The following is a 13306-nucleotide window of genomic DNA, read 5'->3' as shown; positions in this document are numbered from 1 at the left end:
GCATGTGAGGCGAACGTGATAACCGCTACACCACAGAAATCGGCCACTTTGACAAACTTCTTCAGAGCGTAGCTTCCCAGCAAAGTGAATAAAACAGTCGCGGAAGATTACTTCAAAGGGGCTTTGGGATGACAAGATCTTTATGGAACTTTGTAGTACTAAAACCAAAAGTGTTGCCTTTCGCATTGTTAGAACTGAGACAACCCCTTTTACAAGACACTCCAACCAGGCTGACTGTGCACTGACAGCAACAGTGTTTCTGCCTGGTTTCGAACCAGGGACCTTTCGCGTGTTAGGCGAATGTGATAACCACTACACTACAGAAACTGGCCACGTAGGGTGTCAATTCCAGAGGGTAGCATCTAACCACAAAGCGACACATCATCATGCAAGGTCGACTCTAAGGGGCTTTCAAACCTCCTAGTGCACAATAGGTACTTTCTCAGCTTAATGGGGACCATGCTCATATGTAGAGGCTGATCGGTCCAACGCTATGCCAGTGCAGTGTGGAGAGGAGATTGAAGCTCTTGTAATTGACATCCTAGGGCTGCTGCTGCAAGTGCAGCTATTTATCGTGGTCGTGGTCGGCTTGTCCAAACAAAGGCTTTTTTAGAAATTGGTTCTTAACTTTCTTCAGTAGTCTCGCATAACCCTTTTTCGACATGCTGTTTGCCATATCGCGTGCACCAAGAATAGGGAATGCAATGCAGGAAAGGGACTCCTCAACAGATAGTTAAAACTGAAATTGAACGACGACTATTGCAACTTTAGCCAGTAATCATTCCACTGCAATTGAACTGTATACATGCCGGACATTCACATGCACTACACTGTTTACATGCTGCTTTTTTTGTACCTTTGGCACACTTGACTGTACTGTACTGTAAAATAGTATACAATAGGTTTACTGGTCGGCACTATCTTAGGTTTTTTGTCCTGTCCTGTGTTATTTTGTGTTGTCCGTCTACACTGTCTGTCTGTACTGTTTTTCATCTGCACTGTTTACACTAGGTTGAACTCGATGCACTTTACATAGTTTGTGTCGTTTTGTAGCACCTTGGTTCTGGAGGAACGTTATCTCGTTTCTACTGTGTACTGTGTACCACTGTGTATAGTAGAAATGACAATAAAAGCCACTTGACTTGACTTGACTTAATCGTCCGCTCTGTCAAAGACACACAGCCTTTATTCAGCGACTACCCTGGCGTAATCTTTTGTTTTTTTGTCTCTTTTGTCTATTTGTGCCATTCTGTGATTTCAGGTTGTTTTACTGAGCAAGCATTCGTAAGAACTTAGTCAACCCACTGACACAGCTTGAGTGTGCATGTCATCTTAAAATAACAACAAGAGTGTTTCTGCCTGGTTTCGAACCAGGGACCTTTCGCGTGTGAGGCGAACGTGATAACCGCTACACCACAGAAACCTGCCACTTTGACAAACTTCTTCAGAGCGTAGCTTCCCAGCAAAGTGAATAAAACAGTCGCGGAAGATTACTCCTAAGGGGCTTTGGGATGAGAAGATCTTTATGGAACTTTGTAGTACTAAAACCAAAAGTGTTGCCTTTCTCATTGTTAGAACTGAGACAACCCCTTTTACAAGACACTCCAACCAGGCTGACTGTGCAGATAATAATAGACAGCAACAGTGTTTCTGCCTGGTTTCGAACCAGGGACCTTTCGCGTGTTAGGCGAATGTGATAACCACTACACTACAGAAACTGGCCACGTAGGGTGTCAATTCCAGAGGGTAGTATCTAACCACAAAGCGACACATCATCATGCAAGGTCAACTCTAAGGGGCTTTCAAACCTCCTAGTGCACAATAGGTACTTTCTCAGCTTAATGGGGACCATGCTCATATGTAGAGGCTGATCGGTCCAACGCTATGCCAGTGCAGTGTGGAGAGGAGATTGAAGCTCTTGTAATTGACATCCTAGGGCTGCTTCTGCAAGCGCAGCTATTTATCATGGGAGAAAGTCTCAATTTCGATTAATAGTATGTGGTCGGCTTGTCCAAACTAAGGCTGTTTAGAAATTGGTTCTTAACTTTCTTCAGTAGTCTCGCATAACCCTTTTTCGACATGCTGTTTGCCATATCGCGTGCACCAAGAATAGGGAATGCAATGCAGGAAAGGGACTCCTCAACAGATAGTCAAAACTGAAATTGAACGACGACTATTGCAACTTTAGCCAGTAATCATTCCACTGCAATTGCACTGTATACATGCCGGACATTCAAATGCACTATACTGTTTACATGCTGCTTTTTTTGTACCTTTGGCACACTTGACTGTACTGTACTGTAAAATAGTATACAATAGGTTTACTGGTCGGCACTATCTTAGGTTTTTTGTCCTGTCCTGTGTTATTTTGTGTTGTCCGTCTACACTGTCTGTCTATACTGTTTTTCATCTGCACTGTTTACACTAGGTTGAACTCGATGCACTTTACATAGTTTGTGTTGTTTTGTAGCACCTTGGTTCTGGAGGAACGTTATCTCGTTTCTACTGTGTACTGTGTACCACTGTGTATAGTAGAAATGACAATAAAAGCCACTTGACTTGACTTGACTTGACTTAATCGTCCGCTCTGTCAAAGACACACAGCCTTTATTCAGCGACTACCCTGGCGTAATCTTTTGTTTTTTTGTCTCTTTTGTCTATTTGTGCCATTCTGTGATTTCAGGTTGTTTTACTGAGCAAGCATTCGTAAGAACTTAGTCAACCCACTGACACAGCTTGAGTGTGCATGTCATCTTAAAATAACAACAATAGTGTTTCTGCCTGGTTTCGAACCAGGGACCTTTCGCGTGTGAGGCGAACGTGATAACCGCTACACCACAGAAACCGGCCACTTTGACAAACTTCTTCAGAGCGTAGCTTCCCAGCACAGTGAATAAAACAGTCGCGGAAGATTACTTCTAAGGGGCTTTGGGATGACAAGATCTTTATGGAACTTTGTAGTACTAAAACCAAAAGTGTTGCCTTTCGCATTGTTAGAACTGAGACAACCCCTTTTACAAGACACTCCAACCAGGCTGACTGTGCACTGACAGCAACAGTGTTTCTGCCTGGTTTCGAAACAGGGACCTTTCACGTGTTAGGCGAATGTGATAACCACTACACTACAGAAACTGGCCACGTAGGGTGTCAATTCCAGAGGGTAGCATCTAACCACAAAGCGACACATCATCATGCAAGGTCGACTCTAAGGGGCTTTCAAACCTCCTAGTGCACAATAGGTACTTTCTCAGCTTAATGGGGACCATGCTCATATGTAGAGGCTGATCGGTCCAACGCTATGCCAGTGCAGTGTGGAGAGGAGATTGAAGCTCTTGTAATTGACATCCTAGGGCTGCTTCTGCAAGCGCAGCTATTTATCATGGGAGAAAGTCTCAATTTCGATTAATAGTATGTGGTCGGCTTGTCCAAACTAAGGCTGTTTAGAAATTGGTTCTTAACTTTCTTCAGTAGTCTCGCATAACCCTTTTTCGACATGCTGTTTGCCATATCGCGTGCACCAAGAATAGGGAATGTAATGCAGGAAAGGGACTCTTCAACAGATAGTCAAAACTGAAATTGAACGACGACTATTGCAACTTTAGCCAGTAATCATTCCACTGCAATTGCACTGTATACATGCCGGACATTCAAATGCACTATACTGTTTACATGCTGCTTTTTTTGTACCTTTGGCACACTTGACTGTACTGTACTGTAAAATAGTATACAATAGGTTTACTGGTTGGCACTATCTTAGGTTTTTTGTCCTGTCCTGTGTTATTTTGTGTTGTCCGTCTACACTGTCTGTCTGTACTGTTTTTCATCTGCACTGTTTACACTAGGTTGAACTCGATGCACTTTACATAGTTTGTGTTGTTTTGTAGCACCTTGGTTCTGGAGGAACGTTATCTCGTTTCTACTGTGTACTGTGTACCACTGTGTATAGTAGAAATGACAATAAAAGCCACTTGACTTGACTTGACCTGACTTGACTTAATCGTCCGCTCTGTCAAAGACACACAGCCTTTATTCAGCGACTACCCTGGCGTAATCTTTTGTTTTTTTGTCTCTTTTGTCTATTTGTGCCATTCTGTGATTTCAGGTTGTTTTACTGAGCAAGCATTCGTAAGAACTTAGTCAACCCACTGACACAGCTTGAGTGTGCATGTCATCTTAAAATAACAACAATAGTGTTTCTGCCTGGTTTCGAACAAGGGACCTTTCGCGTGTGAGGCAAACGTGATAACCGCTACACCAAAGAAACCGGCCACTTTGACAAACTTCTTCAGAGCGTAGCTTCCCAGCAAAGTGAATAAAACAGTCGCGGAAGATTACTTCTAAGGGGCTTTGGGATGACAAGATCTTTATGGAACTTTGTAGTACTAAAACCAAAAGTGTTGCCTTTCGCATTGTTAGAACTGAGACAACCCCTTTTACAAGACACTCCAACCAGGCTGACGGTGCACTGACAGCAACAGTGTTTCTGCCTGGTTTCGAACCAGGGACATTTCGCATGTTAGGCGAATGTGATAACCACTACACTACAGAAACTGGCCACGTAGGGTGTCAATTCCAGAGGGTAGCATCTAACCACAAAGTGACACATCATCATGCAAGGTCGACTCTAAGGGGCTTTCAAACCTCCTAGTGCACATTAGGTACTTTCTCAGCTTAATGGGGACCATGCTCATATGTAGAGGCTGATCGGTCCAACGCTATGCCAGTGCAGTGTGGAGAGGAGATTGAAGCTCTTGTAATTGACATCCTAGGGCTGCTTCTGCAAGCGCAGCTATTTATCATGGGAGAAAGTCTCAATTTCGATTAATAGTATGTGGTCGGCTTGTCCAAACTAAGGCTGTTTAGAAATTGGTTCTTAACTTTCTTCAGTAGTCTCGCATAACCCTTTTTCGACATGCTGTTTGCCATATCGCGTGCACCAAGAATAGGGCATGCAATGCAGGAAAGGGACTCCTCAACAGATAGTCAAAACTGAAATTGAACGACGACTATTGCAACTTTAGCCAGTAATCATTCCACTGCAATTGAACTGTATACATGCCGGACATTCAAATGCACTATACTGTTTACATGCTGCTTTTTTTGTAACTTTGGCACACTTGACTGTACTGTACTGTAAAATAGTATACAATAGGTTTACTGGTCGGCACTATCTTAGGTTTTTTGTCCTGTCCTGTGTTATTTTGTGTTGTCCGTCTACACTGTCTGTCTGTACTGTTTTTCATCTGCACTGTTTACACTAGGTTGAACTCGATGCACTTTACATAGTTTGTGTTGTTTTGTAGCACCTTGGTTCTGGAGGAACGTTATCTCGTTTCTACTGTGTACTGTGTACCACTGTGTATAGTAGAAATGACAATAAAAGCCACTTGACTTGACTTGACTTAATCGTCCGCTCTGTCAAAGACACACAGCCTTTATTCAGCGACTACCCTGGCGTAATCTTTTGTTTTTTTGTCTCTTTTGTCTATTTGTGCCATTCTGTGATTTCAGGTTGTTTTACTGAGCAAGCAGTCGTAAGAACTTAGTCAACCCACTGACACAGCTTGAGTGTGCATGTCATCTTAAAATAACAACAAGAGTGTTTCTGCCTGGTTTCGAACCAGGGACCTTTCGCGTGTGAGGCGAACGTGATAACCGCTACACCACAGAAACCGGCCACTTTGACAAACTTCTTCAGAGCGTAGCTTCCCAGCAAAGTGAATAAAACAGTCGCGGAAGATTACTTCTAAGGGGCTTTGGGATGACAAGATCTTTATGGAACTTTGTAGTACTAAAACCAAAAGTGTTGCCTTTCTCATTGTTAGAACTGAGACAACACCTTTTACAAGACACTCCAACCAGGCTGACTGTGCAGATAATAATGGACAGCAACAGTGTTTCTGCCTGGTTTCGAACCAGGGACCTTTCGCATGTTAGGCGAATGTGATAACCACTACACTACAGAAACTGGCCACGCAGGGTGTCACTTTCAGAGGGTAGCATCTAACCACAAAGCGACACATCATCATGCAAGGTCGACTCTAAGAGGTTTTCAAACCTCCTAGTGCACAATAGGTACTTTCTCAGCTTAATGGGGACCATGCTCATATGTAGAGGCTGATCGGTCCAACGCTATGCCAGTGCAGTGTGGAGAGGAGATTGAAGCTCTTGTAATTGACATCCTAGGGCTGCTGCTGCAAGGGCAGCTATTTATCATGGGAGAAATTCTCTATTTCGATTAATAGTATGTGGTCGGCTTGTCCAAACTAAGGCTGTTTAGAAATTGGTTCTTAACTTTCTTCAGTAGTCTCGCATAACCCTTTTTCGACATGCTGTTTGCCATATCGCGTGCACCAAGAATAGGGCATGCAATGCAGGAAAGAGACTCCTCAACAGATAGTCAACACTGAAATTGAACGACGACTATTGCAACTTTAGCCAGTAATCATTCCACTGCAATTGCACTTTATACATGCCGGACATTCAAATGCAGTATACTGTTTACATGCTGCTTTTTTTGCACCTTTGGCACACTTGACTGTACTGTACTGTAAAATAGTACACAATAGGTTTACTGGTCGGCACTGTCTCAGGTTTTGTGTCCTGTCCTGTGTTATTTTGTGTTGTCCATCTACACTGTCTGTCATTACTGTTTTTCATCTGCACTGTTTACACTAGGTTGAACTCAATGCACTTTACATAGCTTGTGTTTTTTTGTAGCACCTTGGTTCTGGAGGAACGTTATCTCGTTTCTACTGTGTACTGTGTACCACTGTGTATAGTAGAAATGACAATAAAAGCCACTTGACTTGACTTGACTTCATCGTCCGCTCTGTCAAAGACACACAGCCTTTATTCAGCGACTACCCTGGCGTAATCTTTTGTTTTTTTGTCTCTTTTGTCTATTTGTGCCATTCTGTGATTTCAGGTTGTTTTACTGAGCAAGCATTCGTAAGAACTTAGTCAACCCACTGACACAGCTTGAGTGTGCATGTCATCTTAAAATAACAACAAGAGTGTTTCTGCCTGGTTTCGAACCAGGGACCTTTCGCGTGTGAGGCAAACGTGATAACCGCTACACCACAGAAACCGGCCACTTTGACAAACTTCTTCAGAGCGTAGCTTCCCAACAAAGTGAATAAAACAGTCACGGAAGATTACTCCTAAGGGGCTTTGGGATGAGAAGATCTTTATGGAACTTTGTAGTACTAAAACCAAAAGTGTTGCCTTTCTCATTGTTAGAATTGAGACAACCCCTTTTACAAGACACTCCAACCAGGCTGACTGTGCAGATAATAATAGACAGCAACAGTGTTTCTGCCTGGTTTCGAACCAGGGACCTTTCACGTGTTAGGCGAATGTGATAACCACTACACTACAGAAACTGGCCACGTAGGGTGTCAATTCCAGAGGGTAGCATCTAACCACAAAGCGACACATCATCATGCAAGGTCGACTCTAAGGGGCTTTCAAACCTCCTAGTGCACAATAGGTACTTTCTCAGCTTAATGGGGACCATGCTCATATGTAGAGGCTGATCGGTCCAACGCTATGCCAGTGCAGTGTGGAGAGGAGATTGAAGCTCTTGTAATTGACATCCTAGGGCTGCTGGTGCAAGTGCAGCTATTTATCGTGGTCGTGGTCGGCTTGTCCAAACAAAGGCTGTTTAGAAATTGGTTCTTAACTTTCTTCAGTAGTCTCGCATAACCCTTTTTCGACATGCTGTTTGCCATATCGCGTGCACCAAGAATAGGGCATGCAATGCAGGAAAGGGACTCCTCAACAGATAGTCAACACTGAAATTGAACGACGACTATTGCAACTTTAGCCAGTAATCATTCCACTGCAATTGCACTTTATACATGCCGGACATTCAAATGCAGTATACTGTTTACATGCTGCTTTTTTTGCACTTTTGGCACACTTGACTGTACTGTACTGTAAAATAGTATACAATAGGTTTACTGGTCGGCACTGTCTTAGGTTTTGTGTCCTGTCCTGTGTTATTTTGTGTTGTCCATCTACACTGTCTGTCATTACTGTTTTTCATCTGCACTGTTTGCACTAGGTTGAACTCGATGCACTTTACATAGCTTGTGTTGTTTTGTAGCACCTTGGTTCTGGAGGAACGTTATCTCGTTTCTACTGTGTACTGTGTACCACTGTGTATAATAGAAATGACAATAAAAGCCACTTGACTTGACTTGACTTTATCGTCCGCTCTGTCAAAGACACACAGCCTTTATTCAGCGACTACCCTGGCGTAATCTTTTGTTTTTTTGTCTCTTTTGTCTATTTGTGCCATTCTGTGATTTCAGGTTGTTTTACTGAGCAAGCATTCGTAAGAACTTAGTCAACCCACTGACACAGCTTGAGTGTGCATGTCATCTTAAAATAACAACAAGAGTGTTTCTGCCTGGTTTCGAACCAGGGACCTTTCGCGTGTGAGGCGAACGTGATAACCGCTACACCACAGAAACCGGCCACTTTGACAAACTTCTTCAGAGCGTAGCTTCCCAGCAAAGTGAATAAAACAGTCGCGGAAGATTACTCCTAAGGGGCTTTGGGATGACAAGATCTTTATGGAACTTTGTAGTACTAAAACCAAAAGTGTTGCCTTTCTCATTGTTAGAACTGAGACAACCCCTTTTACAAGACACTCCAACCAGGCTGACTGTGCAGATAATAATGGACAGCAACAGTGTTTCTGCCTGGTTTCGAACCAGGGACCTTTCGCGTGTTAGGCGAATGTGATAACCACTACACTACAGAAACTGGCCACGTAGGGTGGCACTTTCAGAGGGTAGCATCTAACCACAAAGCGACACATCATCATGCAAGGTCGACTCTAAGGGGCTTTCAAACCTCCTAGTGCACAATAGGTACTTTCTCAGCTTAATGGGGACCATGCTCATATGTAGAGGCTGATCGGTCCAACGCTATGCCAGTGCAGTGTGGAGAGGAGATTGAAGCTCTTGTAATTGACATCCTAAGGCTGCTGCTGCAAGTGCAGCTATTTATCGTGGTCGTGGTCGGCTTGTCCAAACAAAGGCTGTTTAGAAATTGGTTCTTAACTTTCTTCAGTAGTCTCGCATAACCCTTTTTCGACATGCTGTTTGCCATATCGCGTGCACCAAGAATAGGGAATGCAATGCAGGAAAGGGACTCCTCAACAGATAGTCAAAACTGAAATTGAACGACGACTATTGCAACTTTAGCCAGTAATCATTCCACTGCAATTGAACTGTATACATGCCGGACATTCAAATGCACTATACTGTTTACATGCTGCTTTTTTTGTACCTTTGGCACACTTGACTGTACTGTACTGTAAAATAGTATACAATAGGTTTACTGGTCGGCACTATCTTAGGTTTTTTGTCCTGTCCTGTGTTATTTTGTGTTGTCCGTCTACACTGTCTGTCTATACTGTTTTTCATCTGCACTGTTTACACTAGGTTGAACTCGATGCACTTTACATAGTTTGTGTTGTTTTGTAGCACCTTGGTTCTGGAGGAACGTTATCTCGTTTCTACTGTGTACTGTGTACCACTGTGTATAGTAGAAATGACAATAAAAGCCACTTGACTTGACTTCACTTAATCGTCCGCTCTGTCAAAGACACACAGCCTTTATTCAGCGACTACCCTGGCGTAATCTTTTGTTTTTTTGTCTCTTTTGTCTATTTGTGCCATTCTGTGATTTCAGGTTGTTTTACTGAGCAAGCATTCGTAAGAACTTAGTCAACCCACTGACACAGCTTGAGTGTGCATGTCATCTTAAAATAACAACAAGAGTGTTTCTGCCTGGTTTCGAACCAGGGACCTTTCGCGTGTGAGGCGAACGTGATAACCGCTACACCACAGAAACCGGCCACTTTGACAAACTTCTTCAGAGCGTAGCTTCCCAGCAAAGTGAATAAAACAGTCGCGGAAGATTACTCCTAAGGGGCTTTGGGATGAGAAGATCTTTATGGAACTTTGTAGTACTAAAACCAAAAGTGTTGCCTTTCTCATTGTTAGAACTGAGACAACCCCTTTTACAAGACACTCCAACCAGGCTGACTGTGCAGATAATAATGGACAGCAACAGTGTTTCTGCCTGGTTTCGAACCAGGGACCTTTCGCGTGTTAGGCGAATGTGATAACCACTACACTACAGAAACTGGCCACGTAGGGTGGCACTTTCAGAGGGTAGCATCTAACCACAAAGCGACACATCATCATGCAAGGTCGACTCTAAGGGGCTTTCAAACCTCCTAGTGCACAATAGGTACTTTCTCAGCTTAATGGGGACCATGCTCATATGTAGAGGCTGATCGGTCCAACGCTATGCCAGTGCAGTGTGGAGAGGAGATTGAAGCTCTTGTAATTGACATCCTAAGGCTGCTGCTGCAAGTGCAGCTATTTATCGTGGTCGTGGTCGGCTTGTCCAAACAAAGGCTGTTTAGAAATTGGTTCTTAACTTTCTTCAGTAGTCTCGCATAACCCTTTTTCGACATGCTGTTTGCCATATCGCGTGCACCAAGAATAGGGAATGCAATGCAGGAAAGGGACTCCTCAACAGATAGTCAAAACTGAAATTGAACGACGACTATTGCAACTTTAGCCAGTAATCATTCCACTGCAATTGAACTGTATACATGCCGGACATTCAAATGCACTATACTGTTTACATGCTGCTTTTTTTGTAACTTTGGCACACTTGACTGTACTGTACTGTAAAATAGTATACAATAGGTTTACTGGTCGGCACTGTCTTAGGTTTTGTGTCCTGTCCTGTGTTATTTTGTGTTGTCCGTCTACACTGTCTGTCATTACTGTTTTTCATCTGCACTGTTTGCACTAGGTTGAACTCGATGCACTTTACATAGCTTGTGTTGTTTTGTAGCACCTTGGTTCTGGAGGAACGTTATCTCGTTTCTACTGTGTACTGTGTACCACTGTGTATAATAGAAATGACAATAAAAGCCACTTGACTTGACTTGACTTAATCGTCCGCTCTGTCAAAGACACACAGCCTTTATTCAGCGACTACCCTGGCGTAATCTTTTGTTTTTTTGTCTCTTTTGTCTATTTGTGCCATTCTGTGATTTCAGGTTGTTTTACTGAGCAAGCAGTCGTAAGAACTTAGTCAACCCACTGACACAGCTTGAGTGTGCATGTCATCTTAAAATAACAACAAGAGTGTTTCTGCCTGGTTTCGAACCAGGGACCTTTCGCGTGTGAGGCGAACGTGATAACCGCTACACCACAGAAACCGGCCACTTTGACAAACTTCTTCAGAGCGTAGCTTCCCAGCAAAGTGAATAAAACAGTCGCGGAAGATTACTTCTAAGGGGCTTTGGGATGACAAGATCTTTATGGAACTTTGTAGTACTAAAACCAAAAGTGTTGCCTTTCTCATTGTTAGAACTGAGACAACACCTTTTACAAGACACTCCAACCAGGCTGACTGTGCAGATAATAATGGACAGCAACAGTGTTTCTGCCTGGTTTCGAACCAGGGACCTTTCGCATGTTAGGCGAATGTGATAACCACTACACTACAGAAACTGGCCACGCAGGGTGTCACTTTCAGAGGGTAGCATCTAACCACAAAGCGACACATCATCATGCAAGGTCGACTCTAAGAGGTTTTCAAACCTCCTAGTGCACAATAGGTACTTTCTCAGCTTAATGGGGACCATGCTCATATGTAGAGGCTGATCGGTCCAACGCTATGCCAGTGCAGTGTGGAGAGGAGATTGAAGCTCTTGTAATTGACATCCTAGGGCTGCTGCTGCAAGGGCAGCTATTTATCATGGGAGAAATTCTCTATTTCGATTAATAGTATGTGGTCGGCTTGTCCAAACTAAGGCTGTTTAGAAATTGGTTCTTAACTTTCTTCAGTAGTCTCGCATAACCCTTTTTCGACATGCTGTTTGCCATATCGCGTGCACCAAGAATAGGGCATGCAATGCAGGAAAGAGACTCCTCAACAGATAGTCAACACTGAAATTGAACGACGACTATTGCAACTTTAGCCAGTAATCATTCCACTGCAATTGCACTTTATACATGCCGGACATTCAAATGCAGTATACTGTTTACATGCTGCTTTTTTTGCACCTTTGGCACACTTGACTGTACTGTACTGTAAAATAGTACACAATAGGTTTACTGGTCGGCACTGTCTCAGGTTTTGTGTCCTGTCCTGTGTTATTTTGTGTTGTCCATCTACACTGTCTGTCATTACTGTTTTTCATCTGCACTGTTTACACTAGGTTGAACTCAATGCACTTTACATAGCTTGTGTTTTTTTGTAGCACCTTGGTTCTGGAGGAACGTTATCTCGTTTCTACTGTGTACTGTGTACCACTGTGTATAGTAGAAATGACAATAAAAGCCACTTGACTTGACTTGACTTCATCGTCCGCTCTGTCAAAGACACACAGCCTTTATTCAGCGACTACCCTGGCGTAATCTTTTGTTTTTTTGTCTCTTTTGTCTATTTGTGCCATTCTGTGATTTCAGGTTGTTTTACTGAGCAAGCATTCGTAAGAACTTAGTCAACCCACTGACACAGCTTGAGTGTGCATGTCATCTTAAAATAACAACAAGAGTGTTTCTGCCTGGTTTCGAACCAGGGACCTTTCGCGTGTGAGGCAAACGTGATAACCGCTACACCACAGAAACCGGCCACTTTGACAAACTTCTTCAGAGCGTAGCTTCCCAACAAAGTGAATAAAACAGTCACGGAAGATTACTCCTAAGGGGCTTTGGGATGAGAAGATCTTTATGGAACTTTGTAGTACTAAAACCAAAAGTGTTGCCTTTCTCATTGTTAGAATTGAGACAACCCCTTTTACAAGACACTCCAACCAGGCTGACTGTGCAGATAATAATAGACAGCAACAGTGTTTCTGCCTGGTTTCGAACCAGGGACCTTTCACGTGTTAGGCGAATGTGATAACCACTACACTACAGAAACTGGCCACGTAGGGTGTCAATTCCAGAGGGTAGCATCTAACCACAAAGCGACACATCATCATGCAAGGTCGACTCTAAGGGGCTTTCAAACCTCCTAGTGCACAATAGGTACTTTCTCAGCTTAATGGGGACCATGCTCATATGTAGAGGCTGATCGGTCCAACGCTATGCCAGTGCAGTGTGGAGAGGAGATTGAAGCTCTTGTAATTGACATCCTAGGGCTGCTGGTGCAAGTGCAGCTATTTATCGTGGTCGTGGTCGGCTTGTCCAAACAAAGGCTGTTTAGAAATTGGTTCTTAACTTTCTTCAGTAGTCTCGCATAACCCTTTTTCGAC

At 43.3% G+C, this 13306-nt stretch overlaps 18 non-coding genes across 18 annotated transcripts; all 18 read right to left on the bottom strand.

The window, feature by feature from the left end:
- Positions 1–254: 254 nt before the first annotated feature.
- On the bottom strand, positions 255–327 carry trnav-aac (transfer RNA valine (anticodon AAC)). Its single transcript has one exon. It is a non-coding gene; the product is annotated as a tRNA-Val (tRNA).
- Positions 328–1350: 1023 nt separating this feature from the next.
- On the bottom strand, positions 1351–1423 carry trnav-cac (transfer RNA valine (anticodon CAC)). Its single transcript has one exon. It is a non-coding gene; the product is annotated as a tRNA-Val (tRNA).
- A 222-nt stretch (positions 1424–1645) lies between these two features.
- Positions 1646–1718, bottom strand: trnav-aac (transfer RNA valine (anticodon AAC)). The gene has a single exon. It is a non-coding gene; the product is annotated as a tRNA-Val (tRNA).
- A 1054-nt stretch (positions 1719–2772) lies between these two features.
- Positions 2773–2845, bottom strand: trnav-cac (transfer RNA valine (anticodon CAC)). Its single transcript has one exon. It is a non-coding gene; the product is annotated as a tRNA-Val (tRNA).
- Positions 2846–3059: 214 nt separating this feature from the next.
- On the bottom strand, positions 3060–3132 carry trnav-aac (transfer RNA valine (anticodon AAC)). The gene has a single exon. It is a non-coding gene; the product is annotated as a tRNA-Val (tRNA).
- A 1346-nt stretch (positions 3133–4478) lies between these two features.
- trnav-aac (transfer RNA valine (anticodon AAC)) lies at positions 4479–4551 on the bottom strand. The gene has a single exon. It is a non-coding gene; the product is annotated as a tRNA-Val (tRNA).
- Positions 4552–5600: 1049 nt separating this feature from the next.
- trnav-cac (transfer RNA valine (anticodon CAC)) lies at positions 5601–5673 on the bottom strand. The gene has a single exon. It is a non-coding gene; the product is annotated as a tRNA-Val (tRNA).
- A 222-nt stretch (positions 5674–5895) lies between these two features.
- Positions 5896–5968, bottom strand: trnav-aac (transfer RNA valine (anticodon AAC)). The gene has a single exon. It is a non-coding gene; the product is annotated as a tRNA-Val (tRNA).
- A 1049-nt stretch (positions 5969–7017) lies between these two features.
- On the bottom strand, positions 7018–7090 carry trnav-cac (transfer RNA valine (anticodon CAC)). The gene has a single exon. It is a non-coding gene; the product is annotated as a tRNA-Val (tRNA).
- A 222-nt stretch (positions 7091–7312) lies between these two features.
- Positions 7313–7385, bottom strand: trnav-aac (transfer RNA valine (anticodon AAC)). Its single transcript has one exon. It is a non-coding gene; the product is annotated as a tRNA-Val (tRNA).
- A 1022-nt stretch (positions 7386–8407) lies between these two features.
- Positions 8408–8480, bottom strand: trnav-cac (transfer RNA valine (anticodon CAC)). Its single transcript has one exon. It is a non-coding gene; the product is annotated as a tRNA-Val (tRNA).
- A 222-nt stretch (positions 8481–8702) lies between these two features.
- Positions 8703–8775, bottom strand: trnav-aac (transfer RNA valine (anticodon AAC)). The gene has a single exon. It is a non-coding gene; the product is annotated as a tRNA-Val (tRNA).
- A 1022-nt stretch (positions 8776–9797) lies between these two features.
- trnav-cac (transfer RNA valine (anticodon CAC)) lies at positions 9798–9870 on the bottom strand. The gene has a single exon. It is a non-coding gene; the product is annotated as a tRNA-Val (tRNA).
- A 222-nt stretch (positions 9871–10092) lies between these two features.
- trnav-aac (transfer RNA valine (anticodon AAC)) lies at positions 10093–10165 on the bottom strand. Its single transcript has one exon. It is a non-coding gene; the product is annotated as a tRNA-Val (tRNA).
- Positions 10166–11187: 1022 nt separating this feature from the next.
- On the bottom strand, positions 11188–11260 carry trnav-cac (transfer RNA valine (anticodon CAC)). The gene has a single exon. It is a non-coding gene; the product is annotated as a tRNA-Val (tRNA).
- A 222-nt stretch (positions 11261–11482) lies between these two features.
- Positions 11483–11555, bottom strand: trnav-aac (transfer RNA valine (anticodon AAC)). Its single transcript has one exon. It is a non-coding gene; the product is annotated as a tRNA-Val (tRNA).
- Positions 11556–12604: 1049 nt separating this feature from the next.
- On the bottom strand, positions 12605–12677 carry trnav-cac (transfer RNA valine (anticodon CAC)). Its single transcript has one exon. It is a non-coding gene; the product is annotated as a tRNA-Val (tRNA).
- A 222-nt stretch (positions 12678–12899) lies between these two features.
- On the bottom strand, positions 12900–12972 carry trnav-aac (transfer RNA valine (anticodon AAC)). Its single transcript has one exon. It is a non-coding gene; the product is annotated as a tRNA-Val (tRNA).
- Positions 12973–13306: the final 334 nt, after the last annotated feature.

The sequence above is a fragment of the Channa argus genome, unplaced genomic scaffold (genome assembly GCF_033026475.1).
Source record: "Channa argus isolate prfri unplaced genomic scaffold, Channa argus male v1.0 Contig190, whole genome shotgun sequence".
NCBI classification, from domain to species: domain Eukaryota; kingdom Metazoa; phylum Chordata; class Actinopteri; order Anabantiformes; family Channidae; genus Channa; species Channa argus.
This window is presented reverse-complemented; position numbering and strand designations above follow the sequence as displayed.